The 23450-nt window shown below is 51.9% G+C and overlaps 1 protein-coding gene across 1 annotated transcript in view; it reads left to right on the forward strand.

Moving 5' to 3' along the window:
* The first annotated feature begins 11446 nt into the window (after positions 1-11446).
* Positions 11447-23450, forward strand: part of TPX2 (TPX2 microtubule nucleation factor) — a 113909-nt gene continuing 101905 nt past the window's right edge. The window contains exon 1 of the mRNA XM_068264091.1: positions 11447-11539. The gene's annotated coding sequence lies outside the window, so the exon portion shown is untranslated. The remainder of the gene's footprint in view (positions 11540-23450) is intronic.

The following is a 23450-nucleotide window of genomic DNA, read 5'->3' on the forward strand; positions in this document are numbered from 1 at the left end:
GTACACACACACCACGTACACACACACACACACACCACGTACACACGTTTGTGAGGAAGCCTACAACTTTACATCTACAGAAGATCTGAGGTTAATTCTCCAATGATGATTGGAACAACCTACCAGGTGAGAACCTTCAAAAACTGTAAGTGTACCTAAAATTGATGCTGTTTTGAAGGCGAAGGGCGGTCACCCCAAATATTGAAGGTTTCTCGTCTGTTTGTTCACTGCATAATTTTAAATGCTGAAAAATAAATGCTACTTGGATTTTTAAAAATTATTTTGTCAGCAAATTGATTTTTTTTTTTTTTACAGCTGCCTTTAAACTTTAGCACACTGCTGTGTATATGTAAATGTGTAGAACAGAACAGAACAGAACAGAACAGAACAGAACAGAACAGAACAGAACAGAACAGAACAGAACAGAACAGAACAGAACAGAACAGAACAGAACAGAACAGAACAGAACAGAACAGAACAGAACAGAACAGAACAGAACAGAACAGAACAGAACAGAACAGAACAGAACAGAACAGAACAGAACAGAACAGAACAGAACAGAACAGAACAGAACAGAACAGAACAGAACAGAACAGAACAGAACAGAACAGAACAGAACAGAACAGAACAGAACAGAACAGAACAGAACAGAACAGAACAGAACAGAACAGAACAGAACAGAACAGAACAGAACAGAACAGAACAGAACAGAACAGAACAGAACAGAACAGAACAGAACAGAACAGAACAGAACAGAACAGAACAGAACAGAACAGAACAGAACAGAACAGAACAGAACAGAACAGAACAGAACAGAACAGAACAGAACAGAACAGAACAGAACAGAACAGAACCTTTGTGACCTATACTAAAAAGAATTCACTTATCAAGGACGGCCTGTGGGCCCCTTGCAGGACCCGACCCGCGGTCCGCTGCGTCGGGGCCCCAGGCCTCCGGCCTGTGGGCCCCTTGCAGGACCCGACCCGCGGTCCGCTGCGTCGGGGCCCCAGGCCTCCGGCCTGTGGGCCCCTTGCAGGACCCGACCCGCGGTCCGCTGCGTCGGGGCCCCAGGCCTCCGGCCTGTGGGCCCCTTGCAGGACCCGACCCGCGGTCCGCTGCGTCGGGGCCCCAGGCCTCCGGCCTGTGGGCCCCTTGCAGGACCCGACCCGCGGTCCGCTGCGTCGGGGCCCCAGGCCTCCGGCCTGTGGGCCCCTTGCAGGACCCGACCCGCGGTCCGCTGCGTCGGGGCCCCAGGCCTCCGGCCTGTGGGCCCCTTGCAGGACCCGACCCGCGGTCCGCTGCGTCGGGGCCCCAGGCCTCCGGCCTGTGGGCCCCTTGCAGGACCCGACCCGCGGTCCGCTGCGTCGGGGCCCCAGGCCTCCGGCCTGTGGGCCCCTTGCAGGACCCGACCCGCGGTCCGCTGCGTCGGGGCCCCAGGCCTCCGGCCTGTGGGCCCCTTGCAGGACCCGACCCGCGGTCCGCTGCGTCGGGGCCCCAGGCCTCCGGCCTGTGGGCCCCTTGCAGGACCCGACCCGCGGTCCGCTGCGTCGGGGCCCCAGGCCTCCGGCCTGTGGGCCCCTTGCAGGACCCGACCCGCGGTCCGCTGCGTCGGGGCCCCAGGCCTCCGGCCTGTGGGCCCCTTGCAGGACCCGACCCGCGGTCCGCTGCGTCGGGGCCCCAGGCCTCCGGCCTGTGGGCCCCTTGCAGGACCCGACCCGCGGTCCGCTGCGTCGGGGCCCCAGGCCTCCGGCCTGTGGGCCCCTTGCAGGACCCGACCCGCGGTCCGCTGCGTCGGGGCCCCAGGCCTCCGGCCTGTGGGCCCCTTGCAGGACCCGACCCGCGGTCCGCTGCGTCGGGGCCCCAGGCCTCCGGCCTGTGGGCCCCTTGCAGGACCCGACCCGCGGTCCGCTGCGTCGGGGCCCCAGGCCTCCGGCCTGTGGGCCCCTTGCAGGACCCGACCCGCGGTCCGCTGCGTCGGGGCCCCAGGCCTCCGGCCTGTGGGCCCCTTGCAGGACCCGACCCGCGGTCCGCTGCGTCGGGGCCCCAGGCCTCCGGCCTGTGGGCCCCTTGCAGGACCCGACCCGCGGTCCGCTGCGTCGGGGCCCCAGGCCTCCGGCCTGTGGGCCCCTTGCAGGACCCGACCCGCGGTCCGCTGCGTCGGGGCCCCAGGCCTCCGGCCTGTGGGCCCCTTGCAGGACCCGACCCGCGGTCCGCTGCGTCGGGGCCCCAGGCCTCCGGCCTGTGGGCCCCTTGCAGGACCCGACCCGCGGTCCGCTGCGTCGGGGCCCCAGGCCTCCGGCCTGTGGGCCCCTTGCAGGACCCGACCCGCGGTCCGCTGCGTCGGGGCCCCAGGCCTCCGGCCTGTGGGCCCCTTGCAGGACCCGACCCGCGGTCCGCTGCGTCGGGGCCCCAGGCCTCCGGCCTGTGGGCCCCTTGCAGGACCCGACCCGCGGTCCGCTGCGTCGGGGCCCCAGGCCTCCGGCCTGTGGGCCCCTTGCAGGACCCGACCCGCGGTCCGCTGCGTCGGGGCCCCAGGCCTCCGGCCTGTGGGCCCCTTGCAGGACCCGACCCGCGGTCCGCTGCGTCGGGGCCCCAGGCCTCCGGCCTGTGGGCCCCTTGCAGGACCCGACCCGCGGTCCGCTGCGTCGGGGCCCCAGGCCTCCGGCCTGTGGGCCCCTTGCAGGACCCGACCCGCGGTCCGCTGCGTCGGGGCCCCAGGCCTCCGGCCTGTGGGCCCCTTGCAGGACCCGACCCGCGGTCCGCTGCGTCGGGGCCCCAGGCCTCCGGCCTGTGGGCCCCTTGCAGGACCCGACCCGCGGTCCGCTGCGTCGGGGCCCCAGGCCTCCGGCCTGTGGGCCCCTTGCAGGACCCGACCCGCGGTCCGCTGCGTCGGGGCCCCAGGCCTCCGGCCTGTGGGCCCCTTGCAGGACCCGACCCGCGGTCCGCTGCGTCGGGGCCCCAGGCCTCCGGCCTGTGGGCCCCTTGCAGGACCCGACCCGCGGTCCGCTGCGTCGGGGCCCCAGGCCTCCGGCCTGTGGGCCCCTTGCAGGACCCGACCCGCGGTCCGCTGCGTCGGGGCCCCAGGCCTCCGGCCTGTGGGCCCCTTGCAGGACCCGACCCGCGGTCCGCTGCGTCGGGGCCCCAGGCCTCCGGCCTGTGGGCCCCTTGCAGGACCCGACCCGCGGTCCGCTGCGTCGGGGCCCCAGGCCTCCGGCCTGTGGGCCCCTTGCAGGACCCGACCCGCGGTCCGCTGCGTCGGGGCCCCAGGCCTCCGGCCTGTGGGCCCCTTGCAGGACCCGACCCGCGGTCCGCTGCGTCGGGGCCCCAGGCCTCCGGCCTGTGGGCCCCTTGCAGGACCCGACCCGCGGTCCGCTGCGTCGGGGCCCCAGGCCTCCGGCCTGTGGGCCCCTTGCAGGACCCGACCCGCGGTCCGCTGCGTCGGGGCCCCAGGCCTCCGGCCTGTGGGCCCCTTGCAGGACCCGACCCGCGGTCCGCTGCGTCGGGGCCCCAGGCCTCCGGCCTGTGGGCCCCTTGCAGGACCCGACCCGCGGTCCGCTGCGTCGGGGCCCCAGGCCTCCGGCCTGTGGGCCCCTTGCAGGACCCGACCCGCGGTCCGCTGCGTCGGGGCCCCAGGCCTCCGGCCTGTGGGCCCCTTGCAGGACCCGACCCGCGGTCCGCTGCGTCGGGGCCCCAGGCCTCCGGCCTGTGGGCCCCTTGCAGGACCCGACCCGCGGTCCGCTGCGTCGGGGCCCCAGGCCTCCGGCCTGTGGGCCCCTTGCAGGACCCGACCCGCGGTCCGCTGCGTCGGGGCCCCAGGCCTCCGGCCTGTGGGCCCCTTGCAGGACCCGACCCGCGGTCCGCTGCGTCGGGGCCCCAGGCCTCCGGCCTGTGGGCCCCTTGCAGGACCCGACCCGCGGTCCGCTGCGTCGGGGCCCCAGGCCTCCGGCCTGTGGGCCCCTTGCAGGACCCGACCCGCGGTCCGCTGCGTCGGGGCCCCAGGCCTCCGCTTCTCAATTAGCTAAAAATGTGTTGTGAAGAATTCTAATGAGCTTTCTTAACTTTTGGAGCGATTGGATAAGTGTGTGAACTCCGGTATGTTTGTTAAAAGGAACCTGAAGCAAGTGGTATATTATGGCTGCCATATTTATTTATTTTTCTAAACCCGTTGCCTGGCTGTCTCTGCTCATAATGCTTTTAGCCATAGACCCAGAGAATGCATGCCTTGCAGCAGATCAGGGGCTTGATTCACAAGAGAGTGCTAACTGTCAGCACGGCCATTTTCGTGCACAAACGTGAATTTTCATGAAATCTGTATCGTTTTCATGTGCAAACGTTTAATTGAGCGTGAAAATCCGTGATTGCACGCAAACTCGAAAAATCGCGCAAAAACTGCCATGCTAACAGCACTCTTTTGTGAATCAAGCCCCAGGTGTTTTTTGACATTATTGTCAGATCTGACAAGATTAGCTGTATGGTCGTTTCTGTTGTGATTTAAACTTTACTGCAGCTAAATAGACCAGCAGGTCCGCCAGGCAACTGGTATTGTTTGAACAAAAATAACACAACATGTTTAGTGTCTAGAGCTAAGAGAGTAAATGGCATGGCCTTGAGTCGCCTCTTAGGCCCGTTAACTGGGCCATGTGGATGAAGGGTGGTAACGGCCGTCTAGCTACTTGTACTGGAGGGTAAGCGGGTAACAGCCACCCGTCTACCTGTGCTGGAGAAGAAGGTGGGGGGGACAGACACCCAGCTACCTGTGTTGGAGGAGAAGGTGGGGGGGACAGCCACCCGGCTACCTGTGCTGGAGGAGAAGTTGGGGAGGGCTGCTGCTTTTCAATTAGGAAGAGATATAATTGCTGTGTGTGAAAGGAATCGCTTCTTTTCTGCTGATAGGCACGATTTGCTTTCTGCATGACCTTAACTTCTTTTGTGTCCCCTACAGTTCTAGAAGCAGACCTGAGCACTTTATTTAGCCTGCAGCCATTGTATTCATATTGTGCGGGGGCAGGGCCTGGCGTAATTCTATCCTAACACTACAATATATTTTGGTGTTCAGTGTATAGTCAGTACATACATCTCTGTATTCCTCTGGTGTCACATGGTGTCTGATCTCTCCTCTCTGCAGTGAGTGTCGCAGTAATGGTGATTCGGTCCTGTCATAACCAGCATACGTACAGCTCCTACCTGGGCAGCGATAAGATGGGATCAGGTGACCTCTCAGTCTAACGTTTGTAACAGGGCTGTGGAGTTGGAGGAGGAGTCGGAGCAATTTTGGGTACCTGGAGTCAAAGTTGGGAGTCGGTAGTTTTATAAACTGAGTCTGAGTTGGATGATTTTTGTACTCCACAGCCCTGATTTGTAAACAGGCTTACCCCATACACACGCTCAACAAAACTCTTTAAATGCACAATTATAAAACAAATTGTTTGCTATGCAAGCAACTGATAAGACCCAGCTCAAGTCAATCCAACTGTTGCAGTGACTTGAGCTGGGTCTTACCAGTTGCTTGAACAATAGCAAACAACCTTTTTGGGTTGTTTCAACAGCAAAAGTTGTTTGATAATTGTGCATTTAAAAGACTTTTGTTGCGCGTGTGTATGGGCCTTTAGTGTTATAATTACAGGAAATGTTTTTCATCTATTCTAGTTTTTAAAGGACACCCAAGGTGAAAATAAACTAATGAAATAAACAATTGTATCCATCCTTCTCCTAAAATATGAATTTTTATTTATATTCCACAGTTTTATTTTATGTTTAAATCTACTTTTTAAGTTTTTTTTATTGTTTTTGCTCAATGACACATTCATTGAAGTATGCCAGAACTAAAATCTATGAACTATTGACCCTTTTTATCTCTTTCCAATTGCAGTGATATGAACAATGAAAACATGCAGTTATGCTACAGACAAGGCTAAGGGTAGACCGTCATACACAGGGGTGCTCGGATACCTTTTAACAAAATCCGAATTGATCCGGATACCCAGATAGGATATCAGAATCCGAACTTTGCCGTATCCGCGTATACATGGATATCCGAACGCATTATCCAGGCGGATTCGGATATCCGGATAGAAAACAGGAAGTGGCCTTTAAATTTCTTCCAAAATGTTTTTTAGGGTAAATGAGGCATGTAACATTATGATTTTTTTTTTTTTTTTAAAGGAAAACACTAATTATGTGGAGATTGAAAATAAAAAAAAAAATGGCGGTAAATTAACATCAGGACTAGGTTCCAGACAGCAATCGTGCAGCCCACATTGTGTCCAAAGTCCAACCGCACAACTGGGACATCAGTTTTCAGCTCAGTTCAAAAAAATTAAAGCTATTGTAGTGGCATAATAGCTGTTGGCAGTGGCAGACTGGCAGTGGCAGCAAAAGATATATAGTTCTGTGTGGACCCTGGTGGTGTGGTGGGTACCACAGACAGGAGCAGCAGAAGTAGGTAGATGCAGCTATTGTAGTGGCATAATAGCTGGTGGCAGACTGGCAGTGGCAGCAGAAGATATAGTTTTGTGTGGACCCTGGTTGTGGTGGGTACCAAAGGCAGCAGCAGGAGAAGTGGGTAGATGCAGCTATCATAGTGGCAGCAAAAGATATAGTTTGGTGTGGACCCTGATGGTGGTGGGTACCACAGACAGCAACAGCAGCAGCAACAGGAGGAGTAGGTAGATGCAGCTATTGTAGTGGCGTAATAGCTGGTAGTGGCAACAGAAGATCTAGTTTTGTGTGGACCCTGGTGGTGTTGGGTACCACAGGCAGGAGCAGCAGGAGGAGAAGTAGGTAGTCATGTAGATGCACCCTGGTGGTGGGAGCAGCACAGGCAGCAGGAGACAGAAGAAGTGTGGCAGGCAGCATAGATATTCCACCATGGCACCTAGTGTTGGTACCACGGCACAGTTAAAACATTACAAAGTAGAGGTTCCAGGAAGCGGTCGTACTGCCGCAGTTGGGGCCTCCCCTCAACTCGGACAGCACAGTTATCAGCCCAGACACCTCCAAAAAAATTACACAGCAATTGTGTTTAGATAGACCATGGCACCTAGTGTGTTGGTACCACGGCTGTAAAAAATGTTTTGAACCAGGCTTATTACTCAAGACGGAGCCTGGAGGTTGTGGTGGAAAAGGGTGGTAAGGCAGGCATTGTGATTTCCAGCCACTTAATTTCCCCCTCTTGCCAACAACAGGGGCCAGGAATTCACCAACCACCCAAGCCTGATTTATTTTGAGAAATGTAAGTCTGTACACAGACTGGGTGGAAAGCCGAGAGCGATTCTCGGTGACCACGCCACCGGCCGCACTGAAGCACCTCTCAGACAGCACGCTGGAAGGGGGGCAAGCATTGTTTTCCAGGGCATACTGTGCCAGCTCTCTCCAAATATCCAGGTGCTTGACCCAGTAATCCAAGGGGTCTACAGGAGTGTCGCTGTTAAGCCCGCTGTAGGACCCCATGTAGTCTGCCACCATCCGGGTCAGGTGCCGGTTCTGGCTTTGATAGCCACATGCTGCTGCAGGCACCTCCTCAGTCGGTGTAATGAATGGTAGCGAGGCAGCTGCGTCGAACAGCGCTACCGCTGCAACTGCCTCTGCCTCTCGGCCTGTAAATGTTTCCGCACCTCGGGCGGCTCGCGCATTGAGGACGGGCATCTCTGTGGCACATAGGGTCGCATTAGCGCATGCGCGCGCTCATAGACAGGACCTTTATGCGGGGAGGAGGCGAGTCAGCTGACCTGCGGGTCGGCTGACGTCAGAGGGCACGCTCGCCACCGCTGATTGGCTGAACTCTAGGGGCATGCCTCGGGGATGCCTCAGAGTACTTAAGCACAGCAGGTTCATTCACAACTTGTCTGCTGTTGCGAATACTTCGTGTTAGCGCTCAGACATTTGGTAGCTACAATTATAATTCATTGAAAACGGTATTATTATCGGTGTATGACTCTGGCTCGTTCTGACTACTCTTTTGCTCAACGCTTCTGTACTTCTGCCCATCTGATCTAGTTGCCGACTCTGCCTGTTTATCTTTCTGCCTCTGCCTCCTGATTCTGTACTTTATTTGCCTGTCTGTTGCCAACCCGATTTGTCTGACCACTCTACTCTCACCAGTGAGCCCTTGTCACTGGTGAGGAGCTCATTGTACTGTAGTGCCCACCAGCTCCTCTAATGAGGTGACTCTGATATTTATCAGTACTACTGTTGCACCAATCACCTACCTGTACTTCAGCTATCACATCAGTTGTCTGAAATACTTGTATTATTGGTGATTCTGCAGATCACCATGTAATCAGGTATATATCTGTATTATTGGTGATACTGCAGATCACCTAATAATCAGAACTGTTACTTGCTGACACCCATTGTTACAGTCGGCAGCTGTACCGGTGTGGCATACAGCGCCTTTATGAGAGACAGCAGGTTTGATGGACGCTTCTGCTGCTGGATGCAGGCACCTGCTGCTGTGCTGGCTGGACTGTGACAGCAGTGGGGGGTGGAAGTATGGGGGAAGGCTTCCTCCAAGCGCTGAACCAGGGACCGCTGCAAGTCCCTTATTCGACGCACAGGGTCTCCTCTTACAGGCAAGAACTGATGCAGCTTCCCCTTCAGCTGTGGGTCAAGCATCAGGGTGATCAAGATGTCCTCCCGACCACGCATCTGCTTCACCCTTGGGTCACTGCGCAGGCACTGTAGTATGTGCGCTGCCATGGGGAAGAGGGCTGCCATCTCTGCTGACACATAATCATCTTCCCCAGTGCGGTCCTCCTCCTCTGATTCCTGAGCCTCCCCCTGCTCTCTCCACCCGCGCACCAAGGCAGCTGCACTCGGCTGTGCCTCCTCATCCTCAGGGTCAGGGACCTCCAAGTCCTCAACCTCCTCCTCCTGCCGCACATAGGTGGACTGTGCAGGTGGCTTCTGCTCCTGCTGGATCAAGGCTTTCTCTCCCACTTCCAGCAGAGCATAGAGGGCCTTGTCCAGTATGCACACCAGGGCACCCACTCACACAGCGGCGCACGGTCCTGGCTGACCATGTTGGTGGCCTCCAGGAAGGGTGCCAGCACAAAGCACACCACACCATTTTGCCCCACTCAGCACTGAGGATGATGTCTGGGAGGTGGGTGGTGCCAGTCCCGAACACTGTGGTGGCTTTGGCCAGGTATTGATTGACAGCCTGCCTCTGTTCAACCAGATGATCCAACATGGCCAGGGTGGAATTCCACTGTGTTGGAACGTCTATGATTAGACAGTGCAGGGGCAGGTTCAGCTTCATCTGCATGGCTTCCAGGAATGCTGAGGCACCACCCGAGCGGCGGAAATGACCCACCGTTTTCCTAGCCGCTTTCAACAGGGGGTCCATCCCCTCGTAGATGCTCAAAAAATTTTGAGCCACCAGGTTCAGGATATGGGCCAGACAGGGGATGTGGGTGAGGTCTCCCTGGTGGATGGCAGCAACAAGGTTGGCCCCATTGTTGGACACCACCTCTCCCACTCTCAGGCCTCTGGGGGTCAGCCAACTCCTCTTCTGCTCTTGGCCATGACATGGTCTGCCTCAGTCTGTGCTTCCCCAGGCTGACCATCTCGCACAGCGCTTGGCAGTGGCAGGCCTTCACACTGCTGCTGAGGCGGGGGTGTTTGGCGGCGGCAGGTTTGACGGAGGGTGGAACCGGATCAGAGGAACCTGCTGCACTTCCCCTGACCCTGCTGCGGGGTGGCACAACCCACTGGCTTGATGATGCTGCTGTCCCCTCCTCACCCCCTTCCACCAAACTGACCCAATGAGTGGTAAAGGACAGGTAGCGGCCTGTACCAAGCCGGCTTGACCATGAGTCCATGGTCACATGGACCCACTCCCCCAACGCATGGTCTAGGCCACGTTCCACATTGGCCATCGTGAAGCGATGCAGTGCTGGGATGGCCGTGCGGGAAAAGTAGTGCCGGCTGGGGATAGGCCAATCCGGTGATGCACACTGAAGGAGTGCACGCATGTCGCTCCCCTCCTGCACAAAGGAGTATGGGAGGAGCTGGGAGCACATGGCCCGTGCAAGCAGGCCGTTCAGCTGGCAGATGCGACGGCTGCCAGGAGGCTGAGCCTTAACAAATGACTCGCTCAGCAGGGTCTGGTGGCGTTTTTTGCTTGCACGGGATGAGGAGAAGGGAGCAGAGGAGACCGCTGAGGACTGGCTGCCTGAACAGGCCTCAGTGTTGGCAGGAGTGGCAAAGGGAGTTCTGGTGGTGCTTTTTGCCGGAACACTGCCAGCGCCAGCTTCCTTCAGCCTCTTTAACTCCACATGCTCAACATAATGCTTTTTTTTACCAGATGGTTGAAGCTGGAGGTGCCGTAGTTGGAGGGGTTGCAACCTCTGCTCAGCTTCATCTGGCACACGTTGCAAGTTACAAACTGGCTGTCCACTGAGGGCAGATCAAAGAAATGCCAGATTGGGGATAGAAATTTGCCCTTACGCCCTGAATGAGCTGCTTTTTTTTTTTTTTTCTCCCTGCGGTGGTTGGAGCCTGGGGTTGAGTGGTGCAGCTGGTGGTAGCGGCAGAAGATAATGCAGCAGGCTGTGGGTCCGGCATTCTACGCCCACTGCTGCTCCTGCCAATGTCAGCAATGCTGATCCTCCTTGACAGACCCACAGATGCATCCTCCTCCTCAGACTCAGAGCTAACATCCCCCTCCTGTGGATGGTAGTCTTGGTCCTTCATCTCGTCATCATTATCAGCATCATACTCCCCTAAATCTGCTATCAGGGCCGGGAATATGACTCAATCTGTCTCGGCCCACTTTACTCAATTCCGCCACTCTATACCACAGCTCCGGGTGCAGGTTATAGATGGGGTTCCTGCTCATTTTAGAAGTGATAGGGAAAGAGAATTACTTAGGCAGAAGGCGGGTTGGATCAGGAGACTGGGTACCCTGGGAGGGGGTGGACTCAACCGTGATTATGACTTATCCTTTTGCATTTAAATTGGATAGAATTTGTGTATATATTGTGCCTCTGCTTATGTGTGCGGTTAGTCATACTGTGTTGACTGCTGGGTCCAGGTGTGTGTGTTTCCCCCTACTGGGTTACACTATTAGTACAATGGGAGTTGCTGTTTTCTGATGTATGGTTCTCTTTATTGCTCTAGTACTTTGTACATCTGGTACCATGTTGAATTATTTTGAGAGGTCTTTTACCTATTATGGACCCTCAGCTCTACTATACCACAGCATTTCGGCCTTTTTTCTATTTTTTGTTTAATGTTTTTGTCTTTATTCGTATTTTATTATGATGTTATTGCATCTGTATGCGTCAGTTTGCATGTTTATGCGTTTTGTTCTCATACTTGAGAGCAGATGTACGGTTTCATATCGGTTTTCCGCATACATTTTTACGCATCATCAGGACGGTTTTACGCATGGAAGCATCTGACGTTCTGACGCTCAGGTTCTGTTTTCTGTTTCCTTTTTCAGGTTTCCGGCGGCTCGCATCTTCCATTGCCCTCTGGGAGATTGGGAGGAGCGATACCACTAAGCTGTGGTTCCCCATCAGGTCCTCCTAGGATGGTGAGTGCTGATTGGTCCATATGGGTCTGACACTTTTTAAATTGTGCTGTTGCAACGGCTACTTATTTAAATATCTGTCTTCCATCAGGCCCCCTCATTATGATTTGTTCTATGGTGGTGTTCACATGTATCCTGGTGTTATGTGATTGGTCCATGTGACCTTATTGAGAATGTATATAAATGCTTTTGTGGTTATTTCTCTTGTGTGAGCCTATACAGCTTGAGGAAGGAGTTCATCTCCGAAACAGTGTCTGTCGCTGTCCCTGGGCTTTATCATTTATGCAATAAAAAGCTTAACCACTTCACCACTGAGGGGGTTTACCCCCTGACCACCAGAGCAATTTTCACCTTTCAGCGCTCCTTCCATTCATTCGTCTATAACTTTATCATTACTTATCACAATTAAACTATCTATATCTTGTTTTTTCCACCACTAATTAGGCTTTCTTTAGGTGGGACATTATGCCAAGAATTATTTTATTCTAAATGTGTTTTAATGGGAAAATAGGAAAAATCTGGGAAAAAATTTTATTTTTCAGTTTTCGGCCATTAAAGTTTTTAATGAATGCATGCTACTGTAATTAAAACCCATGAAATGTATTTGCCCTTTTGTCCCAGTTATAAAACTGTTATAAAATTGTCCCTATCACAATGTTTGGCGCCAATATTTTATTTGGAAATAAAGGTGCATTTTTTCAGTTTTGCGTCCATCCCTAATTACAAGCCCATAGTTTATAAAGTAACAGTGTTGTACCCTCCTGACATAAATATTTAAAAAGTTCAGTCCCTAAGGTAACTATTTATGTATTTTTTTTTTTTATTGTACATTTTTTTTTATTTTTTTTTAATTACAAAAAAAAATAAAAAAAATTGGGAGTGTGGGAGGTAAAGAGTTAATTTTTTGTGTAAAAGTAATCTATTTGTATGTGAAAAATGTGTAGGGTGTAGTTTTACTATTTGGCCACAAGATGGCCACAGTAACTTTTTGTTTTAATGTGACCTCCAAGCGTCCTTCCGGAAGCTTGGAGGAAGTACTTGGAGGCTGGGTAAGATCACAATGATTGCGCTGCCCATCGGAGAGCAGCGGATCATTGCGGGGCTTAGATCAAAGAACGGGAATGGATTTTCCCGTTCATTGATCTCCAGGCCGGCGGGCGGCGTGTTTACGAGCGGGAGCGCGGACAGCGGCGGGAGTGCGCAAAGTACGGATTTCTTCGTCCCTGGGGGTTAAAGGATGGAAAAAGGGGCGGAGAAATTTGTACAGGCGGGGGGAAAGTGGTTAAATACATCTTCGTGGCCAGATATCCGGGTTGCGGATAAATATCCACATAGTGCTATTCGGATTTGCGAAGGAATCCGGAGCCAAGGTCGGATAGCTGAAAAGGTTCGGATTATCTGGGTAGTTAGGTTATCCGGAATCCGAATGAGCACCACTGAGCATACAGTCTGCCCAGTAGAGGAGACGCACAGGCACAGCAGAAATGGAAATCAATCCCATGCCTGTATAGAGTTGGGCCGAACCTCCGATTTTCGGTTCGCGAACCGGGTTCGCGAACTTCCGCGGAATGTTCGGTTCGCGGAAAAGTTCGCGAACCGCAATAGACTTCAATGGGGAGGCGAACTTTGGGAAAAAAAATTCTGCTGGCCACAAAAGTGATGGAAAAGATGTTTCAAGGGGTCTAACACCTGGAGGGGGGCATGGCGGAGTGGGATACACGCTAAAAGTCCCCGGGGTATGGGTATGCAGTGGTGGGTTCACAGAACAGGTATGCAGTGGTGGGTTCACAGAACAGGTATGCAGTGGTGGGTTCACAGAACAGGTATGCAGTGGCAGGTTCACTGAACAGGTATGCAGTGGCGGGTTCACTGAACAGAACAGGTATGCAGTGGCGGGTTCACTGAACAGGTATACAGTGGCGGGTCCACTGAACACAACAGGTATGCAGTGGCAGGTTCACTGAACACAACAGGTATGCAGTGGTGGGTTCACAGAACAGGTATGCAGTGGTGGGTTCACAGAACAGGTATGCAGTGGCAGGTTCACTGAACAGGTATGCAGTGGTGGGTTCACAGAACAGGTATACAGTGGCGGGTTCACTGAACAGAACAGGTATGCAGTGGTGGGTTCACAGAACAGGTATACAGTGGCGGGTCCACTGAACAGAACAGGTATGCAGTGGCGGGTTCACTGAACACAACAGGTATGCAGTGGTGGGTTCACTGAACAGGTATGCAGTGGCGGGTCCACTGAACACAACAGGTATGCAGTGGCGGGTTCACTGAACACAACAGGTATGCAGTGGTGGGTTCACAGAACAGGTATGCAGTGGTGGGTTCACAGAACAGGTATGCAGTGGTGGGTTCACAGAACAGGTATGCAGTGGTGGGTTCACAGAACAGGTATGCAGTGGTGGGTTCACAGAACAGGTATGCAGTGGTGGGTTCACAGAACAGGTATGCAGTGGTGGGTTCACAGAACAGGTATGCAGTGGCAGCCTGGCAGGTTCACTGAACAGGTATGCAGTGGTGGGTTCACTGAACAGGTATGCAGTGGTGGGTTCACTGAACAGGTATGCAGTGGTGGGTTCACTGAACAGGTATGCAGTGGTGGGTTCACTGAACAGGTATGCAGTGGTGGGTTCACTGAACAGGTATGCAGTGGTGGGTTCACTGAACAGGTATGCAGTGGTGGGTTCACTGAACAGGTATGCAGCCAGGAACAAGCTAAGCCTAACTAATCTTTCCCTATGAGAGACAGTCTGCAGCAGCTCGCCCTACTCTTACTAATGCAGGCACACGAGTGACCGTAATGGCCGCTGCTGCCTGCCTTATATAAGGGGGGGGGTGGGGCTCCAGGGGCTAGTGTAGCCTAATTGGCTACACTGGGCCTGCTGACTGTGATGTAGAGGGTCAAAGTTGACCCTCCATGGTGCATTATGGGGCGAACCGAACTTCCGCAAACGTTCGCCTGCGGGACGCGAACGCGAACCACGGAAGTTCGCATGGAACCGTTCGCAGGCGAACCGTTCGGCCCAACTCTATGCCTGTACTGGCATTGGGATGTACTACCGCTGTGTAGGGGGAGCATAATCAGCCTTTCACCCAGCTGATTCATGTATGCTCTCCAAGCCAATATGGACCATTCCTAACGAGCGATGCACTTGGAGACTCCTAAATGAATCAGCTGGGTGAGAGGCTGATTATGCTCCCCCCTACTCAGCAGTAGTGCGTCCCGACGCCAGTACAGGCACAGGATTGATTTCATTAAAAAGGAACTGTAACGACAAAACGGCCCCTGGGGGGTACTCACCTCGGGTGGGGGAAGCCTCCGGATCCTAATGAGGCTTCCCACGCCGTCCTCCATCCGTCAGGGGTCTTGCTGCAGCCCTCCGTGCAGCGGTGACGTAATATTTACCTTCCTGGCTCCTGCGCAGGCGCTCTGACGGCTGTCGGCGCCGAAGTAGGCGGAAATACCCGATCGCCGTCGGGTCTGCTCTACTGCGCAGGCGCAAGTTTCCGGCGCCTGCGCAGTAGAGCGGACCCGACGGAGATCGTGTATTTCCGTCTATTTCCGTGCCGAAAGTCGCCACAGCGCCCCCGCTGGAGCCAGCAAAGGTAAATATTGCACTGACAGTCGGCACAGTCGCCGGCTGTTCGGAGGGCTGCAGCGAGACCCCCGTGGGACAGAGGACGGCGTGGGAAGCCTCATTAGGATCCGGAGGCTTCCCCCACCCGAGGTGAGTACCCCCCAGGGGATCTTTTTTTTTTTTTTTTTTTTTTTTCACAAGTGTTTTATTACATTTTCCAATAAACCATAACAGCTGAAACGACCTTTCCAAATGAAGGTATCATATGAGACATGTAGGTGTTACATCTGGAAACCATCCCTCCTCCCCCCACCCCTCCCCCCCTCTGCCCACCCCTTGGTCACTCCTGCTTGATATGTTTAAAGTCTAATTGCGTAAGTCCTAGTATCTGCTAATAAGGTCTTTCATGGTCAAGTACGTTGAAGGTGCCTCAAGCCCGAACTTTTAGTCTGCCTAGAGAGCCCAATAGGTCTGCTTTAGCATACCATGAGGTATATCTGAAGGGTTGCATTAGATGATGTAGGTCTGGGTCTGACATTGTATGCAACAAGAAGGGCTTCCATCTGTTGAAGAATTTTTTTGTTCCTTTATCCAAGTTCATTGTTGCGTCCAGTTTTTCCATAAGCATTAGATGCCTTAGTTCCTCAGTAACGTCCCAAAGTGTGGGAGGTGTAGGATATATCCACCTATTAAAGATCGTTTTCCTTGCTGCCAACATTGTTATATGTATAATGTCCTGCAGCTTCGCAGGTTGAGCTGATCCGTTCTCCACAGGAGTAGCATTGAATAGGAGGAGCATCGGTTCCTTAATTATGGTACTTTTACCCATTTTGCCTGCAAATGTACATACTGTGTCCCAGAAAGCTTGAATTGAGGGGCAGTCCCATATGCAATGGACCATATTGGCTTGGGGGTGGCCACACTTGGGGCAATGGTTCAGATACCCTGGTCTCGGTGTCTTATAGATTATATTAAAGGCGTATTTAGCCTTGTTGATCAGTAACAGGTGGGATTCCCTCCATTTTTCGCTTACTATTACTTTTCTCACCAAGTTATTGCCCTCCAGTATCATTTTTTCTAAGTTTGGGATCTGGAATGTTCTTGTCCAGCTGCTCATGTTATGAACTGCCTTCTCTTCCATCCCTATTGCTGCAATAGATTTTTGGATCTCCGAGAGGGATAGCCTCTCTCCCCTTGGCTTTAGGAAAAGATCAAATGGTAGAATTTCTGCTATTGAGGCTATGCTTTGCAAGTTAGCCCTAACGTATGACCGGATTTGGTTGTAAATAAGAAAATCTGATTTTGGTATACCATAGTTTTGGGATAACTCTCTCAGGGTCAAGAGCCTATGCTCCCGGAGATCCAGTAGGTTGCCCAATTTGGTGACCCCTTTTTCTGCCCAAACTGTATAATGTTCATGAAGGGAGCCCGGTTTAAAGCCCGGATTTCCTCCAAGGGGCATATATTTCGAAATCTTCCAGGGGAGATGAAATAGCTAACGTATTTCCCTCCAAGTTAGAAGGGTGTCTCTATAAATCACATTATACTTAAGACGGAGTGGTAGGGAGGACCATCCTGTGTGCAATAGGCCGGTAAGCTCCCACGGTTCCGCTACCTGGCTTTCTAACTCTATGTTTGAAAAGTGGCCTGTATTGGCAATCCAGTCTCTGACATGGCGGAACATGCATGCTAAATTATATTTTCTGATGTTTGGAAAGCTCATGCCCCCCATCTCTTTCGGGAGTTGTAGTCTTGTCAGGCTTATGCGAGTGCGTTTACCCCTCCACAGGAATTTAGTGAATGTAGTGTTTAAGGCTCTGATATCTTTGTGCTTTAGCAGGAGAGGAATGACCTGCATAGGGTATAGCAATCTCCCAAAGCTAATCATTTTAATTAGCGCTGCTCTTCCAGTAACCCCTAATGGGATTTCCTTCCAGCCTTGGATTTGGTCAATTATGGATTTAATAAGCGGGGAGAAGTTACGTGTGTACAGGGAATTCGGGTCTCTGCCTATGTCTATCCCTAGGTACTTAATTTTTTCTTTTGCAACTTGCAGTCCTAGCCCTTTAACAGATTCATGGTCTGCGAATTTGGAGAGCATTAGCAGTTCGGATTTGGCTGCATTAATTTTAAATCCTGAGTGGCGACCTACTTCCTCCATAATTTCTAAAGCTCTTGGTAATTGCTGAATTGGATCTGAAAGGAAGAGTAGGAGGTCATCTGCAAATAGGGCCTGCACTACTCTCCTATCACCTAAGCGTATGCCATCCAGGTTGTTATGTAAGGGCTGGAACCCACAGGAGCGCTTTTGGCAGCGTTTTGGCAGCACTGCGATACGCTAGCAGTTTGCCAAAACGCTGGGCTAATGTTAATGGATGGGGCAACTTCCACAGGAGCGTTTGCGTTTCTCAGAAACGCAAACGCAGGACCTGCAGCATTTTGGGAGCGTTAGCGCTTCAATGTAAAGTATTGAACCGCTAGCGGAAACGCTCAGCAAAACCTAAACTGAGCGGTTTTGCTAGCGTTTTGCGGTTCAGCACACTGTAACAAAATGAAAAATAATTCACAGGACCAATCAGGATAAAAACGCAAAACGCAAAACGCTAGGCACCCGCTGGGGAAAAAAATACAATGTTGCAAAACACGACCAAAAACGCGCATGAATCCGCTTGCAAACCGCTCAGACAAAACGCTAGCGGTTGCGTTTTGCGTTTGCGGTTTTCAGTGGGTTCCAGGCCTAAGAGCCTAGCCATGGGTTCCAGGGAGATATTGAACAGAAGGGGTGACAAGGGGCACCCCTGTCTAGTGCCTCTGTGCAGTAAGAGGGGGCGAGAGAGGAAGCCCTGCGTGAATATCCGAGCTTGAGGAGATTTGTACATGGATTGAAACATAGTGAGGAATGACCCCTGAAATCCCATTTTAAGGAGGACTGCCTCAATCCAGCTCCATCTAACAGCGTCAAACGCTTTTTCTGCGTCGAAAGTTACCAGGGCACAATTTTTGTGCATTTTAGGGTATGCTTTAACTTGTTCAAGTACTAGAAGTACTTTTCTAATGTTGGTGACTGCTGCTCTCCCTCTGATAAAGCCTACTTGCTCCCCACTAATTAGTTTAGGCATGATTTCTGCTAACCTGTCAGCCATTATTTTAGAGAGCAACTTTGTGTCCTGATTGATTAAGGAAACTGGGCGGTAGGATCCTGGGTTTTGTGGATCCTTCCCCGCCTTGAGAAGTAATTTAATGTAGGCTTCGTTTCCTGTTCCCAGGAAACCTTTGCCCTTTAGTGTCGTGCTGTATACCCTTTGAAGTATTGGGGATATCTCGTCGCGCATAATTTTGTAGAACTCCCCTGGGAGCCCATCTGGGCCTGGTGCTTTATGGTTGGCTAAGTTCTTTATGGTTGCTTTAATTTCCCCCTCAGTGATATCTGCATTAAGGCCTTCTACCTCTTCCTGAGTAAGTTTAGGTAATTTTATCCTCCCCAAGATATTTTGAATGCCCTCAGCGTCTACTTCCCCAGCGTCAGCATATAGTGCCTCATAAAATCGTCTGAATCGCTCGTTTACTTGTTTCGGATAGTATATCAGGCTTCCTCCCTCGTCCCTGATGGCATGTATTTCTGTAGGTGCATAATGACCCCGCGCCATAAAAGCTAGAATGCGCCCTGCCTTACTGCCATGTTTATGATATTTCAACTCTGTGTATGATCTGGACATCGCTTCTTTGTCCTTAAACCATTTGTCTGAGTTTGCTTTAGCCGAAAGCCAGTCAGTTTTTGTCTGTGTATTTGGGGATAGCTTGTATTTCCTAAAGGCCTCTCTGACCCGCAGAGTTGCCTCCATGTATTTCTTAGATGTTTCCTTTTTTTTTTTGCACTCACATATGCCATTATGCGGCCTCTTAGGACTGCCTTAGCAGTGTCCCAAAAGAGAAGGGGGGTTGCCTTATGATCTTTGTTGTCTTCGCTGTATTCGAACCACCATCCCTTAAGCAGCGCATGGAATCCTTCATCGCCGTGAAGGAAGGATGGAAGCCTCCAGATTATGTCAGTGCCCTTCTGGGTCATTTCCTGTATGTCCAAGATTGCCGGGGCGTGATCAGAGATCACTATATCCCCAATTTCAGCCTCCTTTATTCTATTTATTAGGCGCTCGTTCACAAAGACATAATCTAGACGGGAGAAGGTCCCATGCACTGCCGAGTGGAATGAGTATTCCCGATCATATGGATGTGTATATCTCCACGTGTCAGTCAGCTGCATTGTGGTTTAGCATTTGGCTAGAGGGGTTACTCTATACCCTGGGTGGTGTCTAGCATGGTTTCCTCCTGATCTATCCTCATCTGTATGCATTACTGTGTTCCAGTCCCCTCCTATTATGAGATTGTTGGGCATCGCTTTTGTTAACTGCCATTGTAGGCCCTGCAAGAACTGGCTCGTGCCTGAATTTGGGCCGTATATATTAAAGATTGTAACCGTGTCTCCTGGCATGGAAAGCTTTATTCCTAAACATCTCCCCTCTTCATCTGACCAAAGAAACTCTGATTTCGCTCGAGCCGTCTTACTAATAAGAGTCAAGACTCCTGCTTTGCGGTTCGGTGCCGGAGATTCGTACGCCTCAGCTACCCAGCTTTTCCGCATTAGTTTTACCTCCCCCAGTTTGAGGTGTGTTTCCTGCAATATCGCCACATCCGCGTGCAGTTTCTTTAGATGGCGCAGGACCTGCGATCTCTTTGATGGGGATCGCAGGCCCTTCACATTCCATGACACAACCTTAAGTGTCATCTAGATATCGGTCGTGTATTAGGCGCCCCGTGCGAGGACGATGGGCTCGGCGATCAGAGTTTCCTTTGATAGTTAAACAAACACACAGCATCCACATATGATAACTTGAAGCCAGGAGTGACCAAGCAGAAAACTCTCCCCCCCCATACTATACCCCTTAACCCTGTGTTCCGTGAACAGATATCAAACTTTCCCCTTGAGCTCAATTTCCAACTCTTCTCCCCTCCTGTATCGGACTTCACTTCTTCCCCGCATGTCACTTCCACCATCTCTATCCCTCAGTGAATCTTCTCTCCTGTTCCCCCGACTTCGCTGGTCTCCATTAAAACTATCGCTTAATGTATATGGGCAGCCATGCAGTTATTGTTAAAGAAAAAAAAAAACAAAAGGAATAATGGCAGTCCCCAGCTAAGGATCATTACCAAACTTACAGCCGCCCGGACAGTCTCTTCTTAATTGTTTGGTCCCGGATCCTCCGTAGGTTGGTGGGCAGATTCTTTGGCCGGGCTTTTAAACGCAGATGGATGTGAGAGGAACTTTTTGGCGTCTGAGGGCTTTTTGAAGATGTAAACCTCCCCATCTTTGGCCGTTACTTTCAAGGTTGCTGGGTACATCAGTGCAAATTTGACTTTCTTTTTCACCAGTTCGGAGCAGACCTCATTAAAAGCTTGGCGGCGCTTGGTAACGTCGGCAGAATAATCATTGAAGATCATTATTTTCTTCCCGTCTAGAAGGAGCGGTTCCCGCCGCGACTTGAAGGCTGAGAGTAACTTGACTTTGTCCTTGTAGTCTAGGTAGCGAGCCATTACCAAGCGGGGTGGTCTTCTGTCGCCTTCCGCTCTCTGGGGGCCTACTCTGTGTGCTCGTTCTGCTCGGCATACTCCATCTATGTTTAAGAGTTCTGGCAAAGTCTTTTCGCAGAAGTCATCGATGTCCTGGAGTTTGAATTGTTCAGGGAGGCCTACTACCCGTAGGTTGTTCCTCCTCGAGCGGTTTTCCATATCCTCAATGCGATCATAGAACATTTGTTCATGCCTCTGGGAGTCTTCGAGCTGTTTTGTCGTTTCCTCCACATCTTTTTCCAGGTCCCTTATCCGCCTCTCCGCTTCACTAATCCTTCCCGCATGGTCCTGAAGCTGGCGCGTCACATGCCCCAGGGACTTTTTTACAGCTCCCTCCACTATGGCTTGGAGGTCCGGCGTGATGTGTTTTGCTACCTCTATAGCGATTGCCCGGTAGTCCTCGCTGTGGAGTGTCCCCCTGAAGCGCTCCTCTTCCATGCTTTCTGAGTCCCACGTTCTCGTGGGAGAATGAGTCTCCGGGCTCTGGGAGTTGCGCGGCCTGCCCGCCGCCATCTTTGCTGTCTGGGATTCCTGGCGGGCGCCTTTCTCTGCCTTTCTCCGTGAGGACCGGGTAAGATATTTGTCCATCGGCGGTGGTTTTGTATGCTGGGGATGGTGTGCCGCAAAGATGATCCCCTCCGTGCGTGTTTTCTGGCTGCGGGGTGCTTGCAAAGCCGGCGGATACACGGAGCACTCACTGCTCACCTCCGATCATGCAGGCGCCGGAACCGGAAGTCGGGATCTTTTTAATGTTACAGAGTCTCTTTAAGTTTATTTCCTGTGCAACAAATTAAAAATTCTGGTGACTTGCACTCTGTGTCAATCAGTGATGTTTACTGCTGACACATACAGATTTGTTTGTGACACTGGTCCTCAAGGCAGGGGACACTCTTGTTGTTTGGTTTTCTGCATACATTTTCTGCACGCCATGTGTTTGTATGCAGAAAAACTTGCTTTTTTTTTTCACAGCACAGCTATTACCAGGCAGCAGTGAGCAGTTATCAGGAAGCAGTTACCGTGCAGCTGTGAGTTTGAGAGGCATTTCACTCGTGGAAAAGCTAGCCATACAGCTAGGGATTCTGATTCAATTGACAAAGCGATCAACTTTATTAAGTCTATGGAGACTTGCACACTAATGCTCAACACACACCATACAATCTTGGTTGTACAGATTTACCAAATCTATGTAGTAAGGGCCAACAGATTGAAAATACCTTGAATGATTGATTGGCTAAGCTCTTATACTACATGAAAGTGGTAAGATTGAACAACCAAGATTGTATGGTGTGTTGAGCCTAAGGCCTTGTTCACATTACAAATCGCCAGTGCTGTCGCAAGTGCTGGCGATTTGGTGAGCACTTTTCAATGCACTTTTCGCTTAGAAAAGCACTTTTCTAAGCGCTTTTGCTCAGCAATTAATTTTTTCACTACTTGGGCCTTTCTTAGCAGGAGCCCTGAGCTGTCTCTTGTCCATCCTAATGTGTAAACATCAATATTCAGCACAGACACTTCTAGCTGTATACCAACCAAGAAATCTATATCCAATTGACAAATCAACAATAATTCTACTTAAGTCTGTTGGAATCTACAGAAAGACAAAGAGAGGATCCAGGGGACGTGGGAAAAGACGTTATTCACTGCAGAACCAAAATAACTCTATTACAAAATCTACAGAGTACACCCAGCCAACAACCCTAATAGCTCCAGCACAATCCAGCAGAGATGACAGCCACACATCTGGAGACTGTTCCCTCCTGGAGTCCTCAATCTCAGACCTCAGCTCCCAGGGTAGCCCCATCAAGGCTGTCCTCTGCAACGTCAGATCAATAAACAACAAAACAGCAATCATACATCATCTAATAGAGTCTTCTGATCTGGCCTGCCTGACTGAAACCTGGCTTTCTGAACCAGTTGGCCCCACCCTGGAGGCCGCCGTGCCAACAAACTATTCCGTGATATACTGCAACAGGAAAGAACGCAGGAGAGGAGGGGTTGCACTTTGCTTTAGATCAGCTTTGAAAATCAGACCACTTACTGTAGGTCCTACCAACTCGTTTGAATGCTTGGGGGTGCAACTTTCAGCTGAGGAAAACATAAACATATTGCTGATCTACCGCCCACCAGAAAAATACTCAGACTTCCTTGAGGAACTTGTAGACCTCCTATGCAACCTAACACTGGAACACCCCAGATAATAATAATGGCAGTATATGTATAGCGCCTTTCTCCTGTCGGACTCAAAGCGCTTGCGAGGCAGCCACTAGAGCGCACTCAGTAGGCAGTAGCAGTGTTAGGGAGTCTTGCCCAATGAACTCCTTACTGAATGACTGGCTTACTGAACAGGCAGAGCCGAGATTCGAACCCAGGTCTCCCATGTCAGAGGCAGAGCCCTTAACCAGTACACCATCCAGCCATCCAGCCAGATGGATTGTTCTTGGAGATTTCAATACATGGGTGGACGACTCCTCTTCACAATTTGGAAAAGAGCTACCTCGTGCCTTACATGAACTGGGCTTCCTCCAATCAATCAGCTCTGCTACTCACAGGAAAGGTCACACTCTGGACCTTATATTCCATACTGGGCTGTCAATAGCCAATGTGGAAATTAATCCTGTTGCCTGGTCAGACCATCACACTATCCACTTCTCCCTCTCAATACCAGCCGTCAAACACCAGGTCAAGAATCAAATAAAATATCG

The sequence above is a fragment of the Hyperolius riggenbachi genome, chromosome 12 (genome assembly GCF_040937935.1).
Source record: "Hyperolius riggenbachi isolate aHypRig1 chromosome 12, aHypRig1.pri, whole genome shotgun sequence".
NCBI classification, from domain to species: domain Eukaryota; kingdom Metazoa; phylum Chordata; class Amphibia; order Anura; family Hyperoliidae; genus Hyperolius; species Hyperolius riggenbachi.